Source organism: Coregonus lavaretus (genome assembly GCF_964263955.1).
Source record: "Coregonus lavaretus genome assembly, chromosome: 17".
NCBI classification, from domain to species: Eukaryota; Metazoa; Chordata; class Actinopteri; order Salmoniformes; family Salmonidae; genus Coregonus; species Coregonus lavaretus.
In genome coordinates, this window is record NC_140004.1 from 30071170 (window position 1) to 30091024 (window position 19855).

At 46.1% G+C, this 19855-nt stretch overlaps 1 pseudogene across 1 annotated transcript in view; it reads left to right on the forward strand.

The window, feature by feature from the left end:
- LOC311145205 (autism susceptibility gene 2 protein-like) overlaps window positions 1-19855 on the forward strand; it is a 119411-nt pseudogene that overhangs the window by 62974 nt on the left and 36582 nt on the right. The window contains exon 2 of the transcript XR_014615577.1: window positions 14706-14754. The product of XR_014615577.1 is annotated as an autism susceptibility gene 2 protein-like (transcript). The remainder of the gene's footprint in view (window positions 1-14705; window positions 14755-19855) is intronic.

Here is a 19855-nt window from a genome sequence, read left to right on the forward strand (position 1 = left end):
AACTAATTATTGATTGTACATGCTGCTATATCAGCAGACAGTGGATGTAATTATATGTGTCTTTATGTTGTTAAGTGCATCATTGATTCTCATTTAGCATGTGTCAATGAGTGCTGTGTAACTGAAACCCCACTGGGACCCCCTGTGGTTTGTCACAAGGTCAGGTGTGTGGTACTGACTGTGGGCATGCCAGCCAGGAACCAGGGTGAGGTTACACAGTAAGTGTGAAAGTCTGAATCATAAGCTCTCTCACAAGGTCTCTGCAGTTGTCGCATTGGTGAGAAACGGCCCGGCGAGAAACATCCCTGGACTCCCTGGTCTGTCGATAGAAGCACACGGTTAGTCACGGTTAGCTCAACACCAAAGAGCAAAGCTCCAGCTATTCACAGTGACGTGCCTCCTTGGGTATTTATACATTTCAAACCCTTGTAAGTCACACATCTGGAGTGAGCCAATGACAGGAGCAATAGCACAATGCAGTACCTTGTGGGAGAGGAATGGGACGTGTGTTACTTAGCCAGCCTGGCCAACAACGCTCTGGCTGCATACCAAATGGCACCCTATTCCCTATATAGTGCACTACATTTCAACAGAGCCCCATGGGACCTGGTCAAAAGTAGTGCACTAAACAGGGAATAGGGTGCCATTTGGGAGCCAACCCTTGCCTAATGTCTACCCTAGTATTCCCCTCATAAACCATGTCTCTGACATGCCTGGGCCCTGGTTGTGTCATGTCATGCTGTCACGAGTAGAATAAAAGCATCAATAAAAAGCTATGCCATGCTCTAAATAAAGGATGCATGTCTCTAACGCCACAGGGGTCCAAGCACAGTTGCTGGGCTGCCATTTCTTATTGGATTACCCCCCAGGAGTTAGGACCCTGACCCCCCCCCTCCACCTTCTTGTCACCAGCTGACGTCCATCAACCACTGAGTACCTGACTGACCGCAAACCCAGAAACACGCCGCTCGCCCGTTCTCTTCCTCCTCCGCCAACGCTGTAGACGTGTTACCGTGTTTGGCGATGGTGGAAGTCTCTCCCATCATAAACATGGAGGTGTAATGAAGCAACATAAAGGTGTGCTGAGCCCTGCTCCCCTCTCTCCCTCCATCCTTCCTTCATTCTCCCTCCACAGCTGAGTGGATGGGAGAAGTATTTCTAAAGGGCTGCCTGGGTGTTGGGTGTCCTGCCTATCCTGGGCATTGGGTGTCCTGCCTGGCCTGGGCACGAGGCCTCCCAGAGAGGTTTGGGTTTCAGATGCCAGTAACCTGAGGCCCGTGTCCACTTTAAAAGTAAATTCCACTTATCGTGCCGTGTCCCTTTCTAACATGAACAGGGGCTTAGGTCTGAGCCTCCTTTATATTGTGCATACCATTTCTGTTTGTGCATGGGGGTGGGAAGTGGAGGGGGGTAAGGGGGCGGCCAAGGTGGAAGTGTTGGCCGGGGTTGCCAGTTCCTGCCCTCCAGTTTTCCACTCCCCTCCCCCCTCCTCCACTTTGCCTCCCTCTCTCCGCCGGCCGGCATACAAGTGACTGTATTGATCCTGTGAGAGCCTTTCCTACTTTCACACCGGTGGCTGACATATAAGCAGGATCCTGGGCTGGAGATGCTGTTAATGTTACTCCCCAGAAACACCAACCCCATGTGAGAGAGTGTAGAGCCATGCTGACAGGGTGTGTCAAATGTGTCTCATGGATCACGTCTGTCTATCAGCGCAGCCGATGCCCCCCTTATAGCGCGAGCGCACTGTGCCTGCTCCACATAGCCTGCACTAGGAGTATGAGCTGCATCCTGTTAGCTCCCCACTCAAGCTGCACAGAAGTTAACACACTTGAATAATGCGACACGACATGTAGGAATGTTTTAACTGTTAATTAGTATGAAAAATGTATGCACTCACTAACTGTAAGTTGCTCTGGATAAGAGCGTCTGCTAAATGACTAAAATGTAAATGTAAATGTAATTACTGTTCGCAAAACAATGTCCATACAGGCTAGAACACTTTACAATGCAAGAAGATACCGGTAGCTTCCAGCTTTGTAGGCTAACTTTCCTTGCTAGTTTACAGCTGAACTAACATCAATTCACTACCCTAGTAGCAAACCATAATGCAAAATATGCTGATTTCAAAGCTGATTGCCACCTAAAATGTATTCATTATGTTGTTATGTAGTTAGATTGGTAAAAACAAAGTCAAATTGATTGTATGATTGATTTATTAATGTATACATGGCTGTCTCTGAAAAATGTTGACGTGTTTTTTTAAATGTCATGACAAACTCAAAAGATGCACAAAAATTGAACAGAGCAGTAGTTTATCTGTATTGATCAAGTGCAATTCTGTGACTTAAATGCCTTCTTTTTTTACAAATCTGGTATCAGTATCGAAGTAAAAATTCTGGTATCATGACAACACTACTACTATTATAGTGAGATACCACTGCACTACTGTAGTGTCCTGATACCACTGCACTACTGTAGTGTCCTGAAACCACTGCACTACTGTAGTGTCCTGAAACCACTGCACTACTGTAGTGTCCTGATACCACTGCACTACTGTAGAGTCCTGATACCACTGCACTACTGTAGTGTCCTGATACCACTGCACTACTGTAGTGTCCTGATACCACTGCACTACTGTAGAGTCCTGATACCACTGCACTACTGTAGTGTCCTGATACCACTGCACTACTGTAGTGTCCTGATACCACTGCACTACTGTAGTGTCCTGATACCACTGCACTACTGTAGTTTCCTGATACCACTGCACTACTGTAGTGTCCTGAAACCACTGTAGTGTCCTGAATCCACTGCACTACTGTAGTGTCCTGATACCACTGCACTACTGTAGTGTCCTGATACCACTGCACTACTGTAGTGTCCTGATACCACTGCACTACTGTAGTGTCCTGAAACCACTACACTACTGTAGTGTCCTGATACCACTGCACTACTGTAGTGTCCTGAAACCACTGCACTACTGTAGTGTCCTGATACCACTGCACTACTGTAGTGTCCTGATACCACTGCACTACTGTAGTTTCCTGATACCACTGCACTACTGTAGTGTCCTGAAACCACTGCACTACTGTAGTGTCCTGATACCACTGCACTACTGTAGTCTCCTAACACGTTAAGTTCAAGACTCTGCTAAAGTCTCCTACCTAGCGTCGCATCACAACGTGCCAAAAATCACAGTAAAATATATCCTCTTGTGTATTATTGCTTTATTAATGTATGTACTGCTAATCCTTTCATGTTTCTGGTTGTAGGATATGTATTTTAATTATATAATAAATTGTATTAATCAATTAGTAGTCTAGGATGTGTGTACCAGTAAATGTACAGAATGGGTGCTCAGGCTAGGTGTGTGGAGCTTTGGCTCCCATGGAGCCCAGGGGCCCCCATCCCATTCCACCCTACCCCATTAAAGCCTTCCTCAGTGCTTGATGGAGCATACCACAGGCGACCACACTGTAAATGTGGTGTCAGACAGGCCTTTTCTTCCCCTAGTGAGACGGCCTCCCTGGGTTGGTGGAAATACACTGTGTGGGTTGGAGGGGAAAAGAGGAGGAGGGTCACAATGCCTTGTTATCAATGCATTATTTAAACATTCAAAGGATCTGAGGTTTCCCTTTTAGCCGAATTCAAAGCTTAAGCTGCTACGGTTAGTGTGGCCTTAAGATGAGGAGGAGGAGGAATGTAACTTAGTTAATAGCCTGAGGTAGGCTCACTAGATGACTCACCTAGACATTGTTCCGGTTGGAAGGGAAACAAGGTGAACAGAGTTCTATTGAGCGGCGCTTTAAGCCACTTTCCTCTAACAAGCTGCAGTAAGAGGAGAGGTGGTTTGCCTACCAACCACATTGCCTCCAGCTCTCATCTCTGCACCACAGGGTGATCATACTTTCGTCCCAAATGGCACCCTATTGCCTATGCAGTGCACTACATTTGACCAGAGCCCTATGGGCACTAAAGTAGTTCACTAAATTGGTAATAGGGAGCCATTTGGGTCACAGCTCATGTCACAGAGGGGTGTAATGTGTGTCTCTGTTAGGATGGTGGTTGGTGATGGAGCTCCACTGCAGCAGTGGTGGATTATTATAACATATCCTGAGGTACCTTGATCCTTTCTATAGGAACAATGCATCCATAGTGTGATGATTCTCAGAGAAACAATGGTGGTCTAAAATACAGATGAAGAAGGTTGTTGTTATATACCTGAGACTGAATTATTGTCAGGACTGGGTAAAGGGACCAAACAAAAGGATGTGATCATAGGAGATTAGGAAGACTGTCCTATAACAACCACACAGGAGGAAGAGGAGGGATTGGTCAAGGCTGTCAACCAACCAATCAGAGATCATGGAGCCTTGACCATAATGGCCGTCTCCCTGGTCTTTCTATCTCTGGTCTCAGCTGCCAGTTAGTCAGTCAGTCAGTAGAGAGAGAGAGAGGCACAGGCAGGCAGCCCTCTGATCCCTATTTGCCCTGGGAGTAATAAAGAACAGCCCTGATTCCACAGAGAGATTACCTGGTCCTTATCTCACACACACATTCTGACATTAAGGAGCAGGAGAGGAGGAGGAGGAGGAGGGCCGTGGAGGGCTGTGGCCCAACAAACCATTCTGAACTGAGCTGTAGTGAGCTGGTTAGATCTCCCTCCTCACTGGGAGCCAGGCTATGGTTGCGCCCCAGATGGGAACCATAGGGCTCTAGTGAAAAGTACATATAGTGCACTATGTACGGAAAAGGGTGCCATCTGGGATGTAAACTATATCTCCCTACCGTCTCCTACCAGGCGTTTATCTCCCTACCGTCTCCTACCAGGCTATATCTCCCTACCATCTCCTACCAGGCTATATCTCCCTACCGTCTCCTACCAGGCTATATCTCCCTACCGTCTCCTACCAGGCTATATCTCCCTACCGTCTCCTACCAGGCTATATCTCCCTACCGTCTCCTACCAGCCTATATCTCCCTACCATCTCCTCCCTCCTTCATCCCCTCCTCCCAGGCTATATCTCCCTCCTACCAAGCTATATCTCCCTCTCCATGCCCTCCTACTAGGCTATATCTCCCTCCTCCATGCCCTCCTGCCAGGCTATGTAGACAGGGAGGAGTTAGCCTAGCTAGCCACATATTATCCTCATTTTATTATCTGCAGGTTTTAGGTTCAGATTCAGCATGGGGCTAATTGAGTTAAATGGATAGTGATAGCTTAGATGATTTTGTCTGTCTTTCCTTTATTAGGCCAATTTAGCATGTGGCTCGGTGCATTATGCTGTTTAATGAAAGCCGTTCTCAGCGGTTTATCTCTGTTGAAATGTGAAACAGGAATATCAATGCACAGGTTCACTTAACTGGCACTGATAGCTCGTCCCAGTTCCCTAATTCACCGGGAATTTATCCAGTAATCTGATTTAGGCACCTTTGACTTTGTCATTTCCTGCCTTTTCAAATCTTCTTGCTTTCTTTTTTATTATTTTTTCACTTTCCCTCAGTCCTTCTTCTTCTCTTCTTCCCTGGGTTGAGGTTTTCATTTGTCACCCCCTCTTTCTCCCTCTCTCCCCCTCCAGGTAGCAGAATGGGTCTGGGGCGAGTCCTGTGAAATATGTCATGTCCGTTTTCCTCATTTCTCCTTATCTGGTTACTGCGGCCCGAGTGGCGGCCCCAGGGGGCTGCTGCCTCTATGATTTGTGACCCTGCCTGTCTCTGGCTGCATGGGGCTTTAATGCAATGCGTGCCTCTGCCTTTCTCCTGCTGATGAAACTGGTCCCTGCACTCCCCTGATAGACTGCTAATTTTATACTAAACCGACAGGCGGCCATGATAAGGGCTAGCAACTGCTCCTCAACAGCGGGAAGGGAGGATAGGGGTGGGGTGAGGGGGGTGGGGGTGGGGGTGGAGAAGGGAGAAGGGATAGTGGTAACTGAGACGCAGGGTCATATTTCACACAAAGCTCAAGCCCCTCTTTCTCTCTCTGCATTTACTTACCCGCTGCTGTTGCTAGGGAAAGCAATGCCATGGAGTCGTCTCCCCCCCCCCCCCTTCACACACACACACACACCATGGCTGGCAGTGAAAATGGCGCTGGGGGCTAAATACAAAGAGCTGTGCTGTGTGTGTGGGTGGGGTGGGGGGTGGGGGGGGGGGGGGGGACTCCATTTTGCATGGTCACTCGGTGGAATGTTTACATTACAATGTTAATGATGCTCTAGGTCAGGGAGGCTATACAGTGAGGGAAAAAAGTATTTGATCCCCTGCTGATTTTGTACGTTTGCCCACTGACAAAGACATGATCAGTCTATAATTTTAATGGTAGGTTTATTTGAACAGTGAGAGACAGAATAACAACAACAAAAAATCCAGAAAAACGCATGTCAAAAATGTTATAAATTGATTTGCATTTTAATGAGGAAAATAAGTATTTGACACCTCTGCAAAACATGACTTAGTACTTGGTGGCAAAACCCTTGTTGGCAATCACAGAGGTCAGACGTTTCTTGTAGTTGGCCACCAGGTTTGCACACATCTCAGGAGGGATTTTGTCCCACTCCTCTTTGCAGATCTTCTCCAAGTCATTAAGGTTTCGAGGCTGACGTTTGGCAACTCGAACCTTCAGCTCCCTCCACAGATTTTCTATGGGATTAAGGTCTGGAGACTGGCTAGGCCACTCCAGGACCTTAATGTGCTTCTTCTTGAGCCACTCCTTTGTTGCCTTGGCCGTGTGTTTTGGGTCATTGTCATGCTGGAATACCCATCCACAACCCATTTTCAATGCCCTGGCTGAGGGAAGGAGGTTCTCACCCAAGATTTGACGGTACATGGCGCCGTCCATCGTCCTTTGATGCAGTGAAGTTGTCCTGTCCCCTTAGCAGAAAAACACCCCCAAAGCATAATGTTTCCACCTCCATGTTTGACGGTGGGGATGGTGTTCTTGGGGTCATAGGCAGCATTCCTCCTCCTCCAAACACGGCGAGTTTAGTTGAAAGAGCTCCATTTTGGTGTCATCTGACCACAACACTTTCACCCAGTTCTCCTCAGAATCATTCAGATGTTCATTGGCAAACTACAGACGGGCCTGTATATGTGTTTTCTTGAGCAGGGGGACCTTGCGGGCGCTGCAGGATTTCAGTCCTTCACAGCGTAGTGTGTTACCAATTGTTTTCTTGGTGACTATGGTCCCAGCTGCCTTGAGATCATTGACAAGATCCTCCCGTGTAGTTCTGGGCTGATTCCTCACCGGTCTCATGATCATTGCAACTCCAAGAAGTGAGAACTTGCATGGAGCCCCAGGCAGAGGGAGATTGACAGTTATTTTGTGTTTCTTCCATTTGCGAATAATCGCACCAACTGTTGTCACCTTCTCACCAAGCTGCTTGGCGATGGTCTTGTAGCCCATTCCAGCCTTGTGTAGGTCTATAATCTTGTCTCTGACATCCTTGGAGAGCTCTTTGGTCTTGGCCATGGTGGAGAGTTTGGAATCTGATTGATTGATTGCTTCTGTGGACAGGTGTCTTTTATACAGGTAACAAGCTGAGATTAGGAGCACTCCCTTTAAGAGTGTGCTCCTAATCTCAGCTCGTTACCTGTATAAAAGACACCTGGGAGCCAGAAATCTTTCTGATTGAGAGGGGGTCAAATACTTATTTCCCTCATTAAAATGCAAATCAATTTATAACATTTTTGACATGTGTTTTTCTGGATTTTTTTGTTATTCTGTCTCTCACTGTTCAAATAAACCTACCATTAAAATTATAGACTGATCATTTCTTTGTCAGTGGGCAAACGTACAAAATCAGCAGGGGATCAAATACTTTTTTCCCTCACTGTATCTAATGGTTTCTGGTTGACAGGCATGTGGGAGTTTGTCTCTGTCTTCTCAACACCTCTGGGTGTGTATGTGGGGAGGTGTCTGTAATCTTGCTGTCCCACACCTGTTCTGACTGGTGGGGTGTCCTACCTCCCTACCTCCAGCCCTCCCCCTCCATCCCTGCTAACCCTGCCTATCTGCCTGACAGTGTGGGGGAAATGCTCTCCATCTTATGATAAACGACCACTCGGGAGATCATTAAGTTTGTGGATCATAGGTGGAGTAAAATAAGGACAAACGAGCGCAGAGCTGAGGAGGGAGATCATTCATTTGCTGTGCCATTCAGGCAGCCAGGCCAAATATGCATGGCTGAACACAGCAACAGCCACAGCAGTCTCAGATCCACCCTCCCGTTAGCTGCTGTATCACAAGACCCACCGCCTGACATCTCGGTTTCTCCTGCTACTAGACACTCAGGGGCCCTATGGATCAAACGTCTCAAAATACAAATGCTGATCTAGGATCAGGTCCCCCCTGTACATGTAATATTAATCATTATATTCTAAAAGGTAAAAATGATCCTAAACCAGCACTCTTACTCAGAGACACTTGAATTCAGGCCCAGATAGGCAAAAACAACGAGCAAGCAAGAAAAAAAAGTGGGTTGGGGTTAGAGGGTGATTGTATTTCAGGGCCTGAGTGGGTACGGATGAAAATATTTATCAAAGCAGTGGCTACCCTGACATGATTGTTACGTAAATGGCAGCTTTGGACCCGGTCCCAGCTCTTAATGGCAGAAGAGCTGTAAGGAGGATGAATGAGGGTGGGTGGAGGAGGATGGAGGGGTGTGGGCCGCTGGGTGACAGTGGAGGAGAGGAGGAGGAAAGGAGCTGTCAGAGCAGGGTGACAGTGATGAAACACCGACCCGGGCAGCAAATTAACACAGTGTGTGGTGGTGAGAGGGGAGGTGGGAGGTGGGTAATTGAGAGCTTGGTTTTCTGTGCCAGCCAGCTTGCCCCTTCTGAGTCACCCCCCGCTGGGGTCTCTCTCTTTTTCCCTCTGCTCTCTCTCCCTCTCTGGCTGCTCTGTGAAGTGCAGTGTTGCATCATGTCATGGCCGCCCAGTGCAGTGCCCTCCCTGGTGTTAGTCCAGACAGAACATCCCTGTAGTAACATACCCTCCCTGCCTCTCCTTCCCTCTCCTCTCCCATCCCCATGGATGGATGGTGGTAGGTCTTGTACCATGGGAGGCATGCAGGGGGATGTTGGAGGACGTATGGCTGAATGGTTCATGCATCAAACACAACCCATTTACAGCACTACAGGGAATATAATGCATCATGATTGGCTTTGTGTAGGATGCAGAATCCAGACTTCAGGCTCCAAGGTAGAGTAGAGGCAATAAGCCATGATCACTATCGACCCATGGATGAAATACAGTAGGTTTGTTCCCCTGCCTTTGTCAGCTAAACCCACTGCATGCCCTTGGATGGAGTATTATTGGCCATAGCTGGTCATTGGTGGTCAATGGGTCTTTGTTTTGTTACATGCTTCCCAAAGGGATTAGTTGGATAGTCATTGTGGATAAGAGCATCTGCTAAATGACTAAAATACAAACAGGCGGATGTGAATGTTTGTGGGTTTGGAACCACAACAGAATAACACAGCTACAGCATTGCTTGTTTTTAATCTTCTTCAGTTAAACAGTCAAACGATTTTGCAGTTTTATTCTGTACAAAATGTATCCAGAGATTATTTTGACAGGGACTGGGAATAGGGTTTCCGCTTGGGTTTCTATTTGGCATTTTGTTATGGTTTTGTCTTGTTCCTCCATAACCACCACACATTATATCCCCACCCCCTCCTCCTCCCCCTCCTCCTCCTCCATTTGGAAATATCTAGCTCAGTGTTCAGGAATGCAAAGCATGCAATACGAGCTTTAGATCAAAGGTACGGCTGCGCCCGGACAGATCGTTTGATATAAAGCACTGGGATATTGGTCTCTCAGCAGTATTTACTAAATGAGGTTAATTGACTGTGGGTAATTGCTGACCTTCCTGTCTTTTTGAAATCACATCCTTAACTGATCAATGCCTTTCATTAATTCATGGCTGAAAGTCATTCTGTTGATTACCTCGCTACCCAGCCTGCTGCAGAGCTAGAGCTCATTTGGCTTCTTTGTGCAGAATTTGGTGGAATTTGATGTGGACATTTCAAATGGCTAACGATTTGTCATATTTCTATGCAGTGACAGCAAACATTAATGCCCCACTACACTAAATGTCTCACTAAATGCTGGGTAGTGGTTTTCTCTCCCCGTCTCTCTTTCTACCTCTCTCCCTCTCTATTTGTGCTGTATTTTCAAGAGATTTGTGCAGCCAATAAGTCAGACGTGTTCTGGGAAGTTGAGGGACTTTTTAAAACAAACAGTGGTGTAATTTGTAATTTGGCATTGCCTAAATCTCGGAATTATGGTGCTGCGTGTGGCTCTTTGGGGAGTTAACACTCTGTTGGTGGGATTTCACACCCCTACCCCCCTCCACCGCCTACCCGCCTCGTTCCCTCTCTCTCTCTCTCCCCCTGCGCCGGGCCTGGCGAGGAAACAGGAGGATTTCACAGCTGCTGTCTCCCTCCCTCCGTCTCTCTTTCTCTCTTTTTTCTCTCCGGCAGGCAGGCAGGCAGGCAGACAGACAGCGTGTTTTCTCACGGAGCCCTTGTGTGGCTCAGAGGAAGCTGAATCATAAAGCATGGCTAATGAATAAAATAAGGAAGGAAAGCTGAGGCCTGCTGAAGGCTCTCCTGAGAGAAGGCCAGGCCCCAAAGCATCAGGCTCAAATAGCAAAGGTCAGGCTTCCTGCTGCCCAGTCCAAGGGCTTTTGGCTCCCAGCAATGTGGCTTGAATTTCCTTAGTTTTGAAATGGTTAGATTTCCTTGTTTCCTTTGGAAAACCTGGCCTTTGGTTGGTGCTCCCTGTCCTCTCCTCTCCTCTCCTTCTCCTCTTTCATTCCCTGTCTGTTTTTTAATGATGGCCAGGGCTCCCCCTCAACAAAGAGAGTGTGAAGAATTTGTTATACATGACCTCTGCACACCACAACCACAGGCGCAGAGACAGCCAACAGAACAGCCCTCTCAAAAAATGTAAACTTGAGCAAGCTAGCCCAGAAGTTCAGAAGTATAAACATTTTTTATGCCAAAAACATGCCTTGTTTTCACATGCCTTTTTAAGAACTGCCTTTGTAAGTTGGCCTTGTAATTGTGAATTATATGACTGACTCATGTGGAGTTGGTGGATACAAAACAGAGCATTAAACGTAAACATTGGTTGTTGAAACTGCTACGTTTGTTGGAATAGAAAAACAACTAGGCAGCAACATAATTGGCCCTTACTGAACACATACGGATACAGAGGTCTTAATATGTTATAAGACATGGCAGTTTCTGTTGTTTTGTTTTCTTCATCTTTGTTCAAGACGGTTGTTATAGTTGTTTAGAGTATGACCTAACCATTTAGTTTTCATGACACTGTGTGCCACTCCCAGCACCCAGACCCGACCCAGCGCCTGTGTCCACTTGACAAGCTTCATTTCTCCTGAGCCATATGTTCACACAGGCCCTCCAGGGTAGCCAGTGATTCAGGCAGGCGGGCGGGCGGGCGGGCGGCGAAGCTTGGTACTGGAGCGTTTAATGTGGAGTGCTAGCTAACAAAGAGCATAGTGTTGTAGCTGCCTGGTTCTGGGAGAATGGAGGAGAGCAATGCAGAACACTCTTTCTCTCCTTTCCTCTCCTCTTCACAAACAGGGTGGAATGGATCACCACAACACTGCTACTGAAACTAAGCATTCACTTCTATCTCTTCCTTCCACTGAAAGTGCACCGTACCCATACAGTACCATACCTTGAGTGGAAGTTAAAGCGTTAGTTATAAGAGCACTTTGTAGGCTGGAGGAGCGTTGTTATAGTTGGTATTAGAGGAGAGGGTGTCTCTAGTCTAGTGCTCAGTAAAGGCAGTAACAGTATCTAGATTGGGAGGTTTTAGAGGAAGGTCTCTCTCTCCCTCTCTTTCTCTCTCTCTGATTCACTAGCAGTGCTTTACATATACTGAACAAAAATATAAACGCAACATGCAACAATTTCAATGATTTTACTGAGTTACAGTTCATACAAGGAAATCAGTCAAAAAAAAAAAAGGCCCTAATCTATGGATTTCACATGAATGGGTAGTTGTGCAGCCATGGGTGGGCCTGGGAGGGCGTAGGCCCAACCACTTGGGGGCCAGGCCCACCCACTGGGGAGCCAGGCCCACCCACTGGGGAGCCAGGCCCAGCCAGTCAGAATGAGTTATTCCCCACAAAAGGGCTTTATTACAGACAGAAATACTCCTCAGTTTCATCAGCTGTCTGGGTGGCTGGTCTCAGACGATCCTGCAGGTGAAGAAGCCGGATGTGCAGGTCCTGGGCTGGTGTGGTTACACGTGGTCTGCGGTTGTGAGGCCGGTTGGATGTACTGCCAAATTCTCTAAAACGACGTTGGAGGCTAAATGAAAATGACATTCTCTGGCAACAGCTCTGGTGGACATTCCTGCAGTCAGCATGCCAACTGCAGGCTCCCTCAAAACTTGAGACATCTGTGGCATTGTGTTGTGACAAAACTGCACATTTTAGAGTGGCCTTTTATTGTCCCCAGAACAAGGTGCACCCGTGTAATGATCATGCCGTTTAATCAGCTTCTTGATATGCCACACCTGTCAGGTGGATGGATTATCTTGGCAATGGAGAAATGCTCACTAACAGGGATGTAAACAAATTTGTGCAAATTTCTTTAGATAAATAAGCTTTTTGTGCGTGTGAAACTTTTCTGGGATCTTTTATTTCAGTCATGAATAATGGGACCAACAAATTACATATTGCGTTTATATTTTTGTTCAGTGTATGTTCCGTTTGTGCTGCGTAAATTACAATGATGGCAGTTAAGGACACTGGGACCCAATGGCCAGAGCATATGCTCAGTTTTAACTGCTTTTCTAAGTCCCAGCAGGGAGGAAGAGGCGAGGAGGGGAAATTGTGATTTACACCAAGTGTATATAGACTTACATCATAGGATGAGGAAGATGTTCAGTGTTAAAGCTACAATATGTAACTTTTTGGCGACCCGACCAAATTCACATAGTAATGTGAGTTATAGATCTTTCATTCTCATCAAACGCAAGTCTAAGACGCAGTAAATCTGTTCTATGTTCTCTATTTCTATGCTTCCTGTTCTTTAGTTTTGTTTTTGCCTCTTTTACTTTCGGTTTTGTACACCAGCTGAAAATACAATCGTTTTGGTTATGAAAAATATATTTCACAGAAGTTTAGATGGTACAATGATTCTCTGCACAGAGACTGCTTGTTCTGTCACATAAACTGACATTAGACAAACTATTAGAATTTTAGCAACCAAGAAATGGCGGAGCGATTTCTGCATAGTGCATCTTTAATATTATCTTTTAAATGCATACTTTTGTCACCTTCTCGCACATTAGCAGGTTGTCTCTTGTCGATTTACGACTCCAAAGCTGTGTTTAAAAGTTCTGTGTCTCACCGGCCGGTTCGATGTGTATTTTTGTTAAAATAAAAAGCTGTTTTCTTTTCTGGAGAGGCTCGCCAGAATCTACACATATGACTGACCAGGGAGGAAAAAGCTACTCGTGTTTAGTCTACATGTCTCTGCTGTCACTTCATAGTCAGATGACTTTTTCCCTTTTCGCTTTGTCTCAGGCCCTTACTCACAGTGCTGAATTTGCCCGACTTTCAGGAGGGACTCGACCTTAAACAACTTCTCTCAACTGAACTATTATAACGATGGAAATTATAGTAGTGATTAATGCAGAGTTGGATAAAACAAATATTGAATGTAACATTTTCTCATGAAATCATATTTTGAAGACGTAATGATTCTATATGAAAATTGAAATAAAATGTAATTTATGAACACATTATTACAGTGTGGCCTAGATTTATCATTTACGCTTTACATTGAGCAGCATTAGCTTGGTGTAGTTGTCATTGTGTCGTGTTGTGTGTAGGGTCTTTGTACATTCTCTGCTCCTGCTCAGATCCTGCTGAGGCTGAGCCACCACACAGCAATACCCTCCTCTCCTCTCCTCTCCTCTCCTCTCCTCTCCTCTCCTCTCCTCTCCTCTCCTCTCCTCTCCTCTCCTCTCCTCTCCTCTCCTCTCCTCTCCCCTCTCCCCTCCTCTCCTCTCCTCTCCTCTCCTCTCCTCTCCTCTCCTCTCCTCTCCTCTCCTCTCCTCTCCTCTCCTCTCCTCTCCTCTCCTCTCCTCTCTGACAACCTCCTGTGCTGTGACTGTGACTGGGCTGGCTGGCTGGCTTTCAGGTGGCACAACAGTGCCCCCTAATGTTACCTTGTCTCTGTCTGGACAGAGAGCTCAGCTCTGCTCAGAGAGAGGGATGTGGTGAGGATAAGGAACTCAGTCAGGTGCAGAGAAAGGGCTTCTTCTCAGCAAGGCAGATTGAACACAAGTCAAGGAGCCACTGTGTTGGATATGTATGGGTGATGTAGGGTACAGTAGCTGTATTGGACCTGAGACTTAATGTGTCCATATACATGGTTACAGTAGATATTTGAAATATGTATGTTAGACACAACAGAGAGGTCCCTGTTAGCCATCTTGGTGGATCCAATAGAATAGAATGAGTGTGTTTATAATCATGACCATTTTGACTGATGTTTTTGAAGGATCCGATCCCTTCCTCCATTGTGTCATGAGTGCAATGCAGTTTGTCACGTTCTCTAGGTGTCCCATCTTTGCATGGAAACTACCATTGTCTTGCACAGAGGTCATCCATCTAACCAGACTATTAACGTTTCTCCTTCCTCTTGTCTTCCAGGTATCTGATGTAGGATCCGAGAAACTCTTCTCCCCCACTACACCCGAAGGTAAGACGTTAGTTACGTCTATATTCACACTACATTTGGATGGGCGAAAAACAAACCATTCTCCCCTGTGCAGTCCACCATCATCCTTGACATGTCAATGAACACCAAGACAGTTTATAACATGCCAATTACGTTTTCTGATTCTGAATTGATTGAGCACAAACCAGAACTGCTATATTTGCATATTTTCTTGCCTGGATGTGGAACTGTATTGGGACACCCAACGTAAGGCCTACGTATCTCCCCTTCCCACACCCAATATTCATGCTCATTAGAGTGGATTTACAGGCTCCGTGCCGCATGCTTCCATTCCACAAATACAAACATCCCCCCAGGCTATACAAGACTTCTGACAGCAGGCTTGGCAGTAATGGTGGACAGAACAGAGGAGGGAGGAGGGGGGAGGGCCCTGAGCCTCTCAGTCAAGATAAACACAGGCCCACTGGGAGGGAGTGGGCGAGGGGGAGGAGGGTAGGCGGAGGGAGTGCTGCACCTGTACTCAGGCTGAATGGGGAGATGTGTGTAGGGGTGTGGAGGGAAGGTGGGTGTGAAGAATGGGATGGGAGGAGGCCAGAGGAGGGGAGGGCAGTCCCCTGGATGATGAAAGATAGCAGCATGTAGCTCATGTTATGTCCCCCCAGGGAAGGAACCAGACCCATTAACAGATGCAGCATGAGAGCTATTTCTGTAAAATGGGGCCATTTTCTGGAGGAGAGAGAGAGGGGTGCCTGTCTGCAGGCCAACTTGCCTTGGATAGAGTAGGACCCAGCCTGTTTTATGCCTGAACACAAACAGTAAACAAAGACTCAGAACGACCACTCCAGACATTACAGTGATGAGCTCATGATTTTTATAACAACCAGGATACATTACGTGTCTAGGCCTATTTATTTACCCTAGAGTGTACGTCCACTGTTATCATTTAAGATTGTTGTTGTGGCCTAGTTGTTGTTTCTCACACACACTCACACACACTCACACTCACACACATGTTGACTCTCTCCCCCATCCAATTGGGAGAGAGCTGTGTCAGTGGGCAAGCGAGTCTTGGTGAAATCCTGCTAATGTGAGTCACATCCCATATCCCATGCACACCGTGCTGGCCCAGAGATTAGGACTGAACAATTACAGCCAGATCCAGGCAATCTCATCAGAGCTTGTTTTTTCACAGCTGGGATCAACACCACCGTGTGTGTGTGTGTGTGTGTGTGTGTGTGTGTGTGTGTGTGTGTGACACCGGCAACAAGAAGGGCACCAGATTAGGATTAGGATGAAAGGGAAAAGCCAGGGGGATGGCTCTGGCTGGATCATCTGATTAAGTGATGAGTGAGAAGTTATTATCATGCTAGCTGCTACCATTGCACGTTGTTTTGTACTGTAATGGATCCTAGTTTTAGGTCCTCTGTGTGTGTGAGTCAGTGTGTGTGTGTGGTTCATACATGCGTGTGTGCGTGCGTGTAAGTGTATGCATGGGTTGGCCAGGCCTGTGTGTAGAATGCAGAGCAGCCTGAGGACTGTTGTCCTCGAGTTCACCATACAGTATATCTATGAGACCCATTACCAGTCTGTCTCTCAGTCCTCCCTGAGGATGACCAATCTACATCCCACTCTCCTCTCAGCCTCTGATCACTGGGCCTGCACAGCTATTGGCTCCCAGAGATTGGGTGCACTCACACACACACAGACTTAGACACACACACACACACACAGTTGGTATTGCACTGAAAGTGCTTATGAGCATGTTTACAGATTCCCTTTTATTAGTCATTTTAGAGGAGAGGTAGCATCACCAAATGGATGGAATGGTTTAGGACTATTAGAAGACAGGACAGTCCAACATAGTAATCAAATCAAATCAAATGTAATTTGTCACATGCGCCGAATACAACAGGTGTAGACTTTACCGTGAAATGCTTACTTACGAGCCCTTTCCCAACAATGCAGAGTTAAAAAAAAAATTAAAAATGGAGGACCTTCCTCTGACAGTGATGTACTGGGCCGTACACATTACCCTCAGTAGCGTTTGGACCATGATAGATCCTTAGTGATGTGGAGACAGAGGAACTTGAAGCTCTCAACCCGCTCCACTACAGCTCCGTCGATGTGAATGGGGGCGTGCTCGGCTATCTGTTTCCTGTAGTCCACGATCAGCTCATTTGTCTTGATCACGTTGAGGGAGAGGTTGATGTCCTGGCACCACACTGCCAGGTCTCTGACCTCCTCCCTATAGGCTGTCTCATCGTCGTCGGTGATCAGGCCTACCACCGTCGTGTTCAGTCCCGGGAGGTGTTCAGTCCCAGGGTCCTTAGCTTAGTGATGAGCTTGCAGGGCACTATGGTGTTGAACGCTGAGCTGTAGTCAATGAACAGCATTCTCCAGTAGGTGTTCCTTTTGTCCCTTTTTTTCCAGGTGGGAAAGGGCAGTGTGGAATGCAGTAGAAATTGCATCGCCTGTGGAGCTGTTGGGGCAGTATGCGAATTGGAGTGGGTGCAGGGTGTCTGGGATGAGGGTGTTGATGTGAGCCATGACCAGCTTTTCAAAACATTTCGTGGCTACAGATGTGAGTGCTATGGGGCGATAGTCATTTAGACAGTTTACCATAGCGTTCTTGCGACTATGGTGGTCTGCATGAAACATGTAGGTATTACAGGCTGGTTCAGGGAGAGTTTGAAAATGTCAGTGAAGACACTTGCCAGCTCGTCAGTGCATGCTCTGAGTTCGCGCCCTGGTAATCCTTCTGGCTCTGCGACCTAGTGAATGTCAACCTGTTTAAAGGTCTACTCACATCTGCTACAGAGAACGTGATCACACAGTCATCCAGAACAGCTGGTGATCTCATGCATGATATGGTGTTGCTTGCCTCGAAGCGAGTATAGAAGGCATTTAGCTTGTCTGGTAGGTTTGCGTCACTGGGCAGCTCGAGGCTGGGTTTCCCTTTGTCATCTGTGTTAGTTTGCAAGTCCTGCCACATCCGACGAGCGTCAGAGCCGGTGTAGTAGGATTTGATCTTAGTCCCGTATTGAAGCTTTGCCTGTTTGATGGATCGTCGGAGGGCGTAACGGGATTTCTTATATGCTTCCGGATTAGTGTCCTGTTCCTTGAAAGCGGCACCTCTAGCCTTTAGCTCAGTGCAAATCTTGCCTGTAATCCATGGCTTCTGGTTGGGATATGTACGTACAGTCACTGCAGAACCTCAAAACTTCCTTAATATAAGAGATTGCGCACCAGCTGTTGTTAACAAAGAGACACGCACACCACCTCCCTTGAGTTTACCTGATGCTGCCGTTCTGTCCTGCCGATGTATAGAAAAATCAGCTAGATTTATATTTTCCATGTCCTTGTTCAGCCACGACTCGGAGAAACATAGGATATTACAGTTCTTCAGATCACGTTGATAGGATAGTCTCGAACGGAGATCATCCAGTTTATTCTCCAGTGATTGCACGTTCATCAATAGAACGGAGGGTAGAGGCGGTTTGTCCACCTGCCGACATAGTCTCGTCAGGTATCTCGCACACCGGCCTCTATAATGCTGCCTCTGCCTTTTTCAAGTGTCTGGGATTTGGGCCTGGTCCGAGATGAGCAGTATGTCCTTCAGAAATGTTTATTTTCCATTTACAATCTGTAGAAACAATGAGAATAGAAAGGTTCAGAACATTTGTGAAACATCACAGCACAGTTGAAAAATATATGGCAAATAGAAATCCAATATGGATGGTGTTAAGAGATAGATGGCAGGGGTTGAATGGAGCTGAAGGTTGGGACTAATAACAACTAATAACAACAAGATAACTAATGTAAAACATACTGTGTCCGTAAAACATATATAGGTTATAGGTTAAGAACTTTTGTGAAAGAGCACAGTTTGAAATATATGGCAAATAGAAATCAAACTGGATGGACATCAGAAATAAATTGGAGAGGTTGAGGGTAGAGGAAGGACAGGAGTAAAAACAAACAAAATGTGTCCATAAAATGTATATCGTATGTATAAGCTGGAAGTAGAGGCCTAAGCGTTGTTGTTCCCTAGTTAGGGGAGAGGTGGTAGGGTTAGAAAGTAATAAAGGAAAATATACATTTTTAAAGGATATGTATATATATGTATGTATATGTATTTATATGTATGTATGTATGTATTTATGTATGTATGTGTATATGTATGTATTTATATGTGTATGTATATGTGTGTATGTATGTATAAAAACATATATGGGAGATTGGAAGTGATGCAGACAATTATATTGATGGAAGCTACAATTTATCTGCAATATTAAAGCTGAAGTAGAAATCCTCATCCAAATGTCCAGAAGCTCTTTTTGGTCATAGAAAACAATGGCAGAAACATTATGTACAAAAAAGTTAAGATCAGCACAAAAAAACACACAAAATAGCAATCTGTAGTAATCATTGAAGGCAGTGAACCACAATCATGCAAATGTGATGTGGTCTTGAGTAAAACTCAGAAATCCTGTTTTTTACTCATAATTTGCAAGAGCATTTCTTATTTTCCGTATTACTACCTTCACAGCCTCTATGCAGTAGAAAACAGTATTCTTCAACTACATTTACCAGATGCTCTTATCCAGAGCGACTCACAGGAGCAATTAGGGTTAAGTGCCTTGCTCAAGGGCACATCAGCAGATTTTTCACCTTGTCAGCTCGGGGATTTGAACCAGCAACCTTTCGGTCACTGGCCTAATACTCTTAACTGCTAGGCTACCTATTCTTTGGAGTCTGACCTTAGTGCATGGCTGCAGTACTTCCAATGATTATGTAAGAACTGGTTTCGGTAGTTACTAGCTAGCTCCAGTATGGTACAGGACCACAGGTTGGTGGCACCTTAATTGGGGAGGACGTCTCCTGGTAATGGCTGGAGCTGAGTGAGTGGAATGGTATCAAATACATCAAACATATAGTTTCCATGTGGTTGATGCCATTCCGTTCGCTCCGTTCCAGCCATTATTATAAGCCGTCCTCACTTCAGCAGCCTCCACTGTATACAGGACGGATGTTACCTAACCATTATCAGAGTTGTTTCTCTTTAGCTCAGTTGTGAACTTCCTGAGAATTATTGATTTCCTGGAGGTTGGTGTGTTCAAGG